Raw genomic sequence first — 13711 nt, forward strand, 5'->3', positions numbered from 1 at the left:
GTGAAGTGTCCATTCCTACCTTCCACAAAGACCTGGAATTGAATCCAGGTATTTCGCATCTCCGTGCAATTGAGGACCCATGAACTTTTCCCACAGTCTCTTCTGATTTAGCCCCATGAGCCTGAATCATTACCCAAATTAATTAATTTTTTTAAGTTCCTGGAAGTATCTTCTATAACCAGTGTGATCACTTTGTTTTATCCTATTTAATACTGACCTATGTAAGTGCCATGAAGAAAGAATCAGTGTCCCTCTGACTATTGAAGCCCTAAAGCCTAGCATAGATTGGGTCTGTAACTTCATTGCATTGATCAACAAAAGGGATGATGTGGAAAAGAGATTACTGGAGTAGATTAAGAAGGAAGTAGAGAGCATGGAGCTAAATATCTTTTGAAACTATTTCTTTGCATTTAAAGAAGAGGAATATGGCAGCTGCCAAATAGAAATAAAGGAAAAATATTTGTTTCTTTTTTTTCATTTTACATATAGATGGTATTAGAGCATGCATTTATGTTAATGGAAACTAACCAACAGAAATATGGATGCCTACTGGTTCAGGAGAAAGAGAATAAACAGGTAGAATAAGAAGGGATGAGACACAGAGTCTCTGGGATTACTGAACTTTAATAGGATAGGAGACATTTCTAACTTTGTAATAGGAATTAAGAAAGTAAGGCTAAGGAGAGCTGGGCACAGTTGTGCACACCTGTTATCCCAGCAGCTGGGGAGGCTGAGGCAGGAGGATCCCAATTTCTAAGTCAGCCTCAGCAACTTAGCAAGGCCTGAACAATTTAACAAGACCCTGTCTCAAAAAAAAAAAAAAAAAAAAAGAGAGAGAGAAGGGAGTGTTGCCCAGGGTTAAGGACCCCTGGGTTCACTCTCTGGTATGGAAAAAAAGTAAAATAAAGCTAAGGAGGAGTGAAGCAATTGGTTGGCAACAGCATAATGAGAGTAGGTATTGATTTCTTTGGCTCTCTATTTCACATGAGCAAAGTCACACTTGAGAGTGGAGCTAAAAGGAATGATACAACAGTTTTGTGAACTCAGTCATTGTACAACATTTACCCTTTGGAGTGAAAAATGATCCTTATATAAAACATAAGATGGGAGATCCAAGATGGTGGACAAGAGGGTGACTGTATCTCCCGTTGCTCCAGAACTCAGGATTCAAAAAGGGAGGTATTGAGAGACTCGGACCAACATAGAGTCGTGGGGTGAGTCTCTCCAACCAGGTGAAGCTCAGCCAGGGTGGAACGCCTGGACAGGGGCAGCTTCTCGGAGCAGGGCAGGGCAGCGAGAGTCTTCCCCAAGCAGCCCAGCTCCCTCCGGTGGCAGGCCTGGTCCACAGCCAAGTTCTCAGAGCAGGCCCACTCAGTGAGAGCTTTTCCGCACACAGCCAACCCCAACCCCCGGACCCAGCAGAGGGCCCCGGCCCGCAGGCGGCTTCTGGGACCCAGGCAGGACAGGGAGAGGCTTTCCATGAGCAGCCTGGCCCCCTCAGGTGGGGGCAGGCCCTGTCTATAACCACTTCTAAGAGCAGGACCACCCAGTGAGAGGATTTCCACACAGAAGCAGCCCCCAGCCCTGGACCCAGTAGCGGGCTAGGGACAGCTTTCTTCAGAAGCACTGCATTATCAAGTTCCTCAAAGATTCAGGCTACTGAAGGTTGAAAGGTGATATACTGGAAATCTACAGGGACGCTATAAGCCAAAGAGGAAATCTGCAATATCTCAGAGTCCCACTGACACCTGACCAATATGAGAAAGCAAGGGAAGAAAATGTCCCAAACAAACCTAGATACTACACCAATAAAACTCAATGACGGCACGGCACAAGAAATGTCAGAAAGGGAGTTCAGAATGTACATAATTAAAAATATCAGGGAAGAAAATGAGGAGATGAAAGAGCAAGTGCAGGCATTGAAGGAAGAGATGAAAGAGCAAATGCAGGCATTAAATGATCGCACCAGGGGTTTTTTCAAGATGGCGGCCTAGAGGGTGGCTGCATTACGTGTTGCTCCAGAACTCAGGATTCAAGAGAGGAGATATTGAGACGCTTGGGACCAACTCAAAGTAGCCGGGTGACTCTCACCCCCTGGGGGGGCATCCCGGATGGGACGGGGGTCCCGGAACGCAGGAAACTTTGTGAAGTAGAACTGCCGGCGAGACGCCCCTCCCCCCGCTGGAGCGCCATAGAGGAGGCCGCTGGGCACAGCGCTGGGACTCGGAGCAGCCACTGGGGCTCCGGCGGCTGCCCGGGGGAGGAGTGGCGGGGAGAACTGTGTGGACTCAGGACACCGGGGCCTGCCCTGAGGAGGAGGAGAGGAGCGTGGCCACTTGGATTCGGAGAGACTGCGCCAGAGCTGCAGGCGGTTGCCAGAGGAGAAGCCGCGCGGCGAGCTGTTTGGAATCAGAACGACGCTTCTGAACCCCGGGGCCTGCCCTGAGGACAAGGAGGAAGAGGAGCGGCCGCTTGGATTCGGGTGACTATACGGGAACTACAGGCGGTTGCCAGAGAAGGGGCTGCGTGGCGAGCTGTTTGGACCCTGACCACTTCTGAACCCCGGGGCCTGCCCGGAGGAGTAGGAGAAGGAGGAGAAGGAGCGCGGCGGGTCCTTTGGACTCGCAGTGACTGCATTAGCGCTCCAGGCGGCTGCTCAGAGAAGGCGAGTGGTGAGTTGTTTGGTCTTAAAGTGACAGCTCCTGAACACAGGGGGCTGCCTGGAGGAGAAGCGTGGTGGGACGCTTGGTCTTGAGGGACCACACCAGAGCTCCGGGCGGTTGCCCAGAGGACCCGTGCAGCGGGTCACGTGGATTCAGAGCCACTCAGAGGGACTGCTCCTGAACACCCGGGGGGTTATCTGGAGAAGGAGGAGGAACGGGCAGGGTCACTTCGACTCGGAGTGATTGATTGCCCCGGGCTACGGGTGGTTGGTGGGAGGAGGAGGCACGAAGTGAGTTTCTTGGACTCCTAGTGACCGCACCGGCATACTGGGCGGCTGTCTGGAGGAAGAGGCCTGTGGCGGGTCTCTGGGACTCAGAGCGATTGTTCGGGGCCACAGGTGGCTGCTCAGAGGAGGGGCCACGCAGCCAGGCGATTAGGTGCAGAACAGGGTCCCAGGATCTAGGAGGCTTCTGGGTGGAAGAGCCGCACAGAGACAGGCTTAGGGTGGAGCGAAGGTTCCAGGCCTATGGGCAAATTCTCTGAGGAAGGGCAGCCTAAGGAGATTCATCTGCGAAGGGTAAGGCTCCCAGGCCCAGGAGGTAGGGCCGGGCCCCTGGAAACTTTGCAGAGGAAGGCAGCCCAGCCCAGGCAGTAGCTGTAAATTGAGGGGAACCTCTAGGAGGAAACTGACCAGCGAGACCTCCCCACCGGGTGAGTCTTCCCTGCTGGGTGAGGTTTCCCGCAAGGACGGTAAAAGCAGAGACTCAGGCCCAAACAGGCCTTGCCTCAGCCCACAGCCTAGGTCCCCTTTGGATGACCATTGGTCAACAAGTGGAGGCACCTCTGCCCACTAGCAGGGAATATACCCCACCTGAAGGCCACCACTCCTAGAGAGGCAGCTTCCTTGTGGAGCACCGCATTATCAACCTCCTCCAAGACTTCAGCCTACTGAAGGCTAAGAGGGGATATATATAGAAATCTTCAGGGTCATTGTAAATCAACAGAGGAAATCTGCAATATCTCAGCGGTCCACTGATATCTGAACAACATGAGAAAACAAGGAAAGAAAATGCTGCAAACAAATCTAGATGTTACATCAATAAAACCCAATGACAGCATGGCAGAAGAAATGACAGAAAAGGAGTTCAGAATGTACATAATTAAAATGATCAGAGAAGCAAACGAGGAGATGAAAGAGCAAATGCAAGCATTGAATGATGAGATGAAAGAGCAAATGCAAGCATTGATTGATCGCACCAATCGACAGTTAAAAGAGCAAATACAGGAAGCAAAAGATCATTTCAATAAAGAGTTAGAGATATTGAAAAAAAACCAAACAGAAATCCTTGACATGAAGGAAACAATAAACCAAATTAAGAACTCCATAGAAAGCATATCCAATAGGATAGAACACCTGGAAGACAGAACCTCAGACATTGAAGACAAAATATTTAACCTTGAAAACAAAGCTGAACAAACAGAGAAGATGGTAAGAAATCATGAACAGAATCTACAAGAACTATGGGATATCATGAAAAGGCCAAATTTAAGAATTATTGGGATTGAGGAAGGCCTAGAGAAACAAGCCAAAGGAATGAACAACCTATTCAATGAAATAATATCAGAAAATTTCCCAAATCTGAAGAATGAAATGGAAAATCAAGTTCAAGAGGCTTACAGGACTCCAAATACACAAAATTACAACAGACCCACACCAAGGCACATTATAATGAAAATACCTAACATACAAAATAAAGACAGAATTTTAAAGGCTGTGAGAGAAAAGAACCAAATTACATTCAGGGGGAAACCAATACGCATATCAGCAGATTTTTCAATCCAGACCCTAAAAGCTAGAAGGGCCTGGAACAACATTTTTCAAGCCCTGAAAGAAAATGGATGCCAACCAAGAATCTTATACCCAGCAAAACTTACCTTCAAATTTGACGATGAAATAAAATCCTTCCATGATAAACAAAAGCTAAAAGAATTTACAAAAAGAAAGCCAGCATTACAGAACATTCTCAACAAAATATTCCATGAGGAAGAGAAGAAAAACAAAGAAGCAAATCAGCAAAGGGAGGAATTATCCTAAAGGAATTGTCAAATAAAGGAGGAAACAAGTTGTGTCAAACAAATAAATAAACAAAATTTTAAAAATGAACCAAATGACCGGGAAACCAAATCATTTCTCTATAATAACCCTGAATGTTAATGGCCTGAATTCATCAATCAAAAGACATACACTGGCAGACTGGATTAAAAAGAAAGATCCAACAATATGTTGCCTGCAAGAGACTCACCTCATAGAAAAAGATACCCATAGATTAAAGGTGAAAGGATGGGGAAAAACATACCATGCACATGGACTCAGCAAAAAAGCTGGAGTATCCATCCTCATTTCCGATAATGTGGACTTCAAGCCAAAGTTAGTCAGAAGGGATAAAGAAGGTCATTTTATACTGCTTAAGGGAAGCATAAATCAGCAAGATATAACAATCATAAACATCTATGCCCCAAACAGTGGCTCATCTATGTATGTCAAACAAATCCTTCTCAATTTCAGAAACCAAATAGACCACAACACAATAATACTAGGTGATTTTAACACGCCGCTCTCACCACTGGACAGATCTTCCAGACAAAAATTGAGCAAAGAAACCATAGATCTCAACAACACAATCAATAATTTAGACTTAACGGACATTTATAGAATATTCCATCCAACCAAGAGTGAATACACTTTCTTCTCAGCAGCACATGGATCCTTCTCTAAAATAGACCATATATTATGCCACAAAGCTAATGTTAGCAAATACAAGAAGATAGAGACACTAGCATGTATTCTATCAGATCATAATGGATTGAAGTTAGAAATAAATGAAAGAGTAAAACACAGAAACTATTCCAACATCTGGAGATTAAACAATATGCTATTATATGATGAATGGATAACAGAAGATATTAGGAAGGAAATTAAAAAATTCTTAGAGGTAAATGAGAACAAAGAAACATCATATCAAAACCTCTGGGACACTATGAAAGCAGTACTTAGAGGGAAATTTATTTCATGGAGCGCATTTAATAAAAGAAGTAAAACTCAACAAATAAACAACCTAACACTACAGCTCAAAGCCTTAGAAAAAGAAGAACAGAACAGCACCAAAAGTAGTAGAAGACAGGAAATTGTTAAACTCAGAGCTGAAATCAATGAAATTGAAACAAAAGAAACAATACAAAAAATTGACAAAATAAATAGTTGGTTCTTCGAAAAAATAAACAAAATTGATAAACCTTTAGCCACACTAACAAAGAGAAGACGAGAGAAAACCCAAATCACTAAAATTCGGAATGAACAAGGAAATATCACTACAGACAGGATGGAAATACAAAACATAATTAGAAGCTATTCTGAAAATCTATACTCCAACAAAATAGAAAATTTCGAAGACATCAACAGGTTTCTAGAGACATATGAATTGCCTAAACTGAATGAGGAGGACATAAACAATTTAAATAGACCAATTTCAAGTACTGAAATAGAAGAAGTCATCAAAAGCCTACCAACAAAGAAAAGTCCGGGACCAGATGGGTTCTCAGCCGAGTTCTACAAAACCTTTAAGGAAGAGCTCATTCCAATACTTCTCAAAGTATTCCATAAAATAGAAGAGGAGGGAACCCTCCCAAACTCATTCTATGAAGCCAATATCACACTGATACCTAAACCAGACAGAGACTCATCAAGGAAAGAAAATTTCAGACCAATATCCTTAATGAACATCGACGCAAAAATTCTCAACAAAATTTTAGCAAATCGCATACAAAAACATATTAAAAAGATAGTGCACCATGATCAAGTGGGTTTCATCCCAGGGATGCAAGGTTGGTTCAACATCAGGAAATCAATAAACGTAATTCACCATATTAATAGACTTAAAGTCAAGAATCACATGATTATTTCAATAGATGCAGAAAAAGCATTTGATAAAATACAGCACCCCTTCATGCTCAAAACACTAGAAAAAATAGGGATAGTGGGAACATTCCTTAATATTGTAAAGGCCATTTATGCTAAGCCCATGGCTAATATCATTCTAAATGGTGAAAAACTGAAAGCATTCCCCCTAAAAACTGGAACAAGGCAGGGATGCCCTCTTTCACCACTTCTATTCAACATCGTTCTTGAGACTCTGGCCAGAGCAATTAGACAAACCAAAGAAATTAAAGGGATACGAATTGGAAAAGAAGAACTCAAACTATCCCTGTTCGCTGATGACATGATTATATATTTAGAGGAACCTGGAAATTCCACCAGAAAACTCTTAGAACTCATAAGTGATTTCAGTAAAGTAGCAGGTTACAAGATCAATGCCCATAAATCCAACGCATTTTTATACATAAGTGATGAATCTTCAGAAAGAGAAATTAGGAAAACTACCCCATTCACAATAGCCTCGAAAAAAATAAAATACTTGGGAATCAATCTCACAAAAGAGGTGAAAGACCTCTACAATGAGAACTATACAACACTAAAGAAAGAAATTAAAGAACACCTTAGAAGATGGAAAGATCTTCCATGTTCTTGGATAGGAAGAATTAATATTGTCAAAATGGCCATACTACCTAAAGTGCTATACAAATTCAATGCAATTCCAATTAAAATCCCAATGACGTACCTTACAGAAATAGAGCAGGCAATTATGAAATTCATCTGGAAGAATAAGAAACCCAGAATACCTAAGCAATCCTTAGCAGGAAGAGTGAAACAGGGGGTATTGCAATACCAGATCTTCAACTCTACTACAAAGCAATAGTAACAAAAACGGCATGGTATTGGTACCAAAATAGAAAGGTAGATCAATGGTACAGAATAGAGGACACGGACACAAACCCAAATAAATACAATTTTCTCATACTAGACAAAGGGGCCAAAAATATGCAATGGAGAAAAGATAGCCTCTTCAACAAATGGTGCTGGGAGAATTGGAAATCCATATGCAACAGAATGAAACTAAACCCATATCTCTCACCATGCACGAAACTAAACTCAAAATGGATTAAGGACCTCGGAATCAGACCAGAGACCCTGCAGATTATAGAAGAAAAAGTAGGTCCAAATCTTCACCTTGTTGGTCTAGGACCAGACTTCCTTAACAGGACTCCCATAGCACAAGAAATAAAAGCTAGAATCAACCACTGGGATAGATTCAAACTAAAAAGCTTTCTCTCAGCAAAGAAAACTATCAGCAATGCGAAGAAAGAGCCTACAGAGTGGGAGAATATCTTTGCCAATCATACTTCAGATAGAGCACTAATCTCCAGAATCTATAAAGAACTCAAAAAACTCTACTCCAAGAATTCAAACAGTCCAGTCAACAAATGGGCTAAGGAAATGAATAGACACTTCACAGAAGAAGATCTACAAGCAATCAACAAACATATGGAAAAATGTTCAACATCTCTAGTAATAAGAGAAATGCAAATCAAAACCACCCTAAGGTTCCATCTCACCCCAATTAGAATGGCGATTATCAAGAATACGAGCAACAACAGGTGTTGGCGAGGATGTGGGGAGAAAGGTACACTCATACACTGCTGGTGGGGCTGCAAATTAGTGCAGCCACTATGGAAAGCAGTGTGGAGATTCCTTAGAAAACTTGGAATGGAACCACCATTTGACCCAGCTATCCCACTCCTTGGCCTATACCCAAAGGACTTAAAATCTGCATACTACAGAAATACAGCCACATCAATGTTCATAGCTGCTCAATTCACAATAGCCAGACTGTGGAACCAACCTAGATGCCCTTCAATTGATGAGTGGATAAAGAAACTGTGGTATATATATACTATGGAATATTACTCAGCCATAAAGAATGATAAAATTATGACATTTGCAGGCAAATGGATGAAATTGGAGAATATCATGCTAAGTGAGATAAGCCAATCTCAAAAAGCCAAAGGACGAATGATATCGCTAATAAGTGGAGGTTGACACATAATGGGGGGGAGGGAAGGGTTAGAGTTAGGGTTAGGGAGGGGGGCAAGTATGGAGGAAGGAACTACTCTATAGAGGGTAAAGAGGGGTGGGAGGGGTGGGGGGAAGGGAAAAAAATAACAGAATGAATCAAACAACATTGCTCTATGTAAATTTATGATTACACAAATGGTATGCCTTTACGCCATGTACAAACAGAGAAACAACATGTATCCCATTTGTTTACAATAAAAAAAAAAAAAAAATTTCACTACGGCAAAAAAAAAAAAAAAAAAAAAAAAAAAAATGATCGCACCAATCAACAGTTAAAAGAGCAAATACGGGAAGCAAAAGATCATTTCAAAAAAGACTTAGAGATACTGAAAAAAAAAAAAAAAACAGAAATCCTTGATATGAAGGAAACAATAAACCAAGTTAAAAACTCCATAGAAAGCATAACCAATAGGATAGAACACCTGGAAGACAGAACCTCAGACACAGAGGACAAAACATTTAATCTTGAAAACAAAGTTGAACAAACAGAAAAGATGGAAAGAAATCATGAACAGAATCTACAAGAATTATGGGATATCATGAAAAGGCCAAATTTAAGAATTATTGGGATTGAGGAAGGCTTAGAGAAACAAACCAAAGGAATGAACAATCTGTTCAATGAAATAATATCAGAAAATTTCCCAAATCTGAAGAATTAAATGGAAAACCAAGTACAAGAGGCTTATAGGACTCCAAATATACAAAATTACAATAGACCCACACCAAGGCACATTATTATGAAAATACCGAACATACAAAATAAAGACAGAATTTTAAAGGCCGCAAGAGAAAAGAATCAAATTACATTCAGGGGGAAACCACTAAGAATATCAGCAAATCTTTCAATCCAGACCCTAAAAGTTAGAAGGGCCTGGAACACCATTTACCAAGCCCTGAAAGAAAATGGATGCCAACCAAGAATCTTATACCCAGCAAAACTTACTTTCAGATTTGACGATGAAATAAGATCCTTCCATGATAAACAAAGGCTAAAGGAATTTACAAAAAGAAAGCCAGCATTACAGAACATTCTCAGCATAAATCAGCAAGACATAACAATAATAAACAAACATTGGCTCATCCATGTACATCAAACAAATCCTTCTCAATTCCAGAAATCAAATAGACCACAACACAATAATACTAGGTGATTCTAACACACCTCGCTCACAACTGGATAGATCTTCCAAACGAAAATTTAATAAAGAAACCACAGATTTTAATAATACAATCAACAATTTAGACTTAACAGACATATATAGAATACACCATCCAACAAAGAACGAATATACATTCTTCTCAGCAGCACATGGATCCATCTTTAAAATAGACCATATTTTATGCCACAAAGCTACTGTTAGCAAACACAAGAAGATAGAGTTACTACCTTGTATTCTATCAGATCATAATGGATTAATTAATGAAATTAGAAATAAATGACAGAATAAAAAAGAGAAACTTCTTCAGTACCTGGAGATTAAATAATACGGTATTATATGATGAATGGATAACAGAAATGTCAGGAGGGAAATAAAAAAATTCTTAGAAATAAATGAGAACAAAAACATATCATATCAAAATCTCTGGGACACTATGAAATCAGGACTTAGAGGAAGATTTATTTCATGGAGCGCATTCAACAAAGAAGTAAAAATCAACAAATAAACATGTTAACACTACAGCTCAAAGCCCTAGAAAAAGAAGAATAGAATAACACCGAAAGTAGTAGAAGACAGGAAATAGTTAAAATCTGAGCCGAAATCAATGAAATCGAAACAAAAGAAACAATCAAAAAAATCAACAAAATAAATAGTTGGTTCTTTGAAAAAATAAACAAAATTGATAAACCCTTAGGCACACTAACAAAGAGAGAGAGAAAACTCAAATTACTAAAATTCGGAGTGAACAAAGATATCACACTACAGACACGAGTGCAATACAAAACATAATTAGAAGCTATTTTGAAAATCTATACTACAACAAAACAGAAAACCTCAAAGACATCAACAAGTTTCTAGAGACATATGAATTACCTAAACTGAACGAGGAGGACATACAGAACGTAAATAAATCAATTTCAAGCAATTAAATAGAAGAGGTAATCAAAACCTTACCAACAAAGAAATGTCCGGGATCAGATGGGTTTTCAGGCGAGTTCTACAAAACCTTTAAAGAAGAGCACATTCCAATACTCCTCAAAGTATTCCATGAAGTAGAAGAGGAGGGAACCCTCCCAAACTCATTCTCTGAAGCCAATATCACCCTGATACCTAAACCAGACAGAGACACATCAAGGAAAGAAAATTTCAGACCAATATCCTTAATGAACATTGACGCAAAAATTCTCAACAAAAGTTAGCAAATCGCATCCAAAAATATATTAAAAAGATAGTGCACCACGATCAAGTGGGTTTTATCCCAGGGATGCAAGGTTGGTTCAACATCCGAAAATCAATAAATGTCATTAACCATATCAACAGACTTAAAGTTAAGAATCACATGATTATTTCGATAGATGCAAATAAAGCATTCGATAAAATACAGCATCCCCTCATGCTCAAAACAGTAGAAAAAATTGGGATAGTGGGAACATTCCTTAACATTGTAAAGGCCATCTACGCTATACCCATGGCCCATATCATTCTAAATGGTGAAAAATTGAAAGCATTCCCCCTAAAAACTGGAACAAGGCAGGGATGCCCTCTTTCACCACTTCTATTCAACATCATCCTTGAAACTCTAGCCAGAGCAATTAGACAAACCAAAGAAATTAAAGGGATATGAATAGGAAAAGAAAAACTCAAACTATCCCTGTTCGCTGATGACATGATTATATATTCAGAGGAACCAGGAAATTCCACCAGAAAATTTTTAGAACTCATAAGCAAATTCAGTAAAGTAGCAGGTTACAAGATCAATGCTCATAAATCTAATGCATTCTCATACATAATTAATGAATCTTTGGAAAGAGAAGTTAGGAAGACTACCCCATTCACCTTAGCCTTGAAAAAAATAAAATACTTGGGATCATTTTCACAAAAGAGGCGAAAGACCTCTACAATGAGAAGTAGAAAACACTAAGGAAAGAAATTAAAGAAAACCTTAGAAGATGGAAAGATCTCCCAATGTTCATGGATTTGAAGAATTAATATTGTCAAAATGGCCATACTACCAAAAGTGCTATACAGATTCAATGCAATTCCAATTAAAATCCCAATGACGTACCTTATAGAAATAGAGCAAGCTATTATAAAATTCATCTGGAAGAATAAGAAACCCAGAATAGCTAAAGCAATCCTCAATAGAAAGAGCAAAGCAGGGGGTATCACAATACCAGATCTTCAACTATACTACAAAGCAATAGTAACAAAAATGGCATGGTATTGGTACCAAAATAGAAAGGTAGATCAATGGTACAGAATAGAGGACACAGACACAAACCCAAATAAATACAATTTTCTCATACTAGACAAATGGGCCAAAAATATGCAATGGAGAAAAAATATCCTCTTCAACAAATGGTGCTGGGAAAATTGGAAATCCATATGTAACAGAATGAAATTAAACCCCTACCTGTCACCCTGCACAAAACTCAACTCACAATGGATCAAGGACCTCGGAATCAGCCCAGAGACCCTGCATCTTATAGAAGAAAAGTAGGTCCAAATCTTCAACACGTTGGCTTAGGATCAAACTTCCTTAACAGGACTCCCATAGCACAAGAAAATAAAAGCCAGAATCAACAACTGGGATAGATTCAAACTAAAAAGCTTTCTCTCAGCAAAGGAAACTATCAGTAATGTGAAGAGAGAGCCTACAGAGAGGGAGAAAATCTTTGCTACTCATACTTCAGATAGAGCACTAATTTCCAGAGTATATAAAGAACTCAAAAAACTCTACACCAAGAATACAAATAATCCAATCAACAAACAGGCTAAGGAAATGAACAGACACTTCACAGAAGAAGATCTACAAGCAATCAACAGATATATGAAAAAATCTTCAACATTTCTATTAATAAGAGAAATGCAAATCAAAACTACACTAAGATTCCATCTCACCCCAATTAGAATGTCTATTATCAAGAACACAAGCAACAGTAGGAGTTGGTGAGGATGTGGGGAAAAAGGTACACTCATACATTGCTGGTGGGGCTGCAAATTAGTGCAGCCACTCTGGAAAGCAGTATGGAGATTCCTCAGGAACCTTGGAATGGAACGACCATTTGACCCAGCTATCCCACTCCTTGGCCTATACCCAAAGTACTTAAACTCAGCATACTACAGAGATACAGCCACATCAATGTTCATAGCTGCTCAATTCACTATAGCCAGATTGTGGAACCAACCTAGATGCCCTTCAATTGATGAATGGATAAAGAAACTGTGATATATATATATATATATATATATATATATATATATATATATATATATATAATGGAATATTAGTCTGCCATAAAAAATGATAAAATTATGGCATTTGCAGGCAAATGGATGAAATTGGAGGATATCATGCTAAGTGAGATAAGCCAATCTCAAAAAACCAAAGGACGAATGATCTCACTGATAAGCGGATAATGACACATAATGGGGGGAGGGAGGGGTTAGTGTTAGGGTTAGGGTTAGGGTTAGGTTTAGGGTTAGGGTTAGGGTTAGGGAGGGCAGCAAGAATGGAGGAAGGAAGGACTGTATAGAGGGAAAAGAGGAGTGGAAGGGGTAGGGGTAAGTGAAAAAATAACAGAATGAATCAAACAGCATTACCCTATGTAAATTTATGATTACACAAATGGTACGCCTTTACTCCATGTACAGAGAAACAACATGTATCACATTTGTTTACAATAAAAAAAAACATATAAGATGCCTTAATAATATCAAGTACCACCTTAGGCTTGTATTATAGTTTTAAAATAAATCTCTTCAAGACGACTCATGACTCTCCCCCAGCAGCACAGCACCCAACTGAGAGCTTCATCTTGGATTTGACTGAAGCAAGTATTGTGTTGTCATCAGA

General features: G+C 39.9%; 1 long non-coding RNA gene across 3 annotated transcripts in view; it reads right to left on the reverse strand.

Moving 5' to 3' along the window:
• The window catches only part of LOC306658095, a 173874-nt gene that overhangs the window by 159613 nt on the left and 550 nt on the right, over nt 1-13711 (reverse strand). The gene's annotated exons all lie outside the window — the stretch shown is intronic.

Source organism: Sciurus vulgaris (assembly GCF_902686455.1).
Source record: "Sciurus vulgaris genome assembly, chromosome: 3".
NCBI lineage: Eukaryota > Metazoa > Chordata > Mammalia > Rodentia > Sciuridae > Sciurus > Sciurus vulgaris.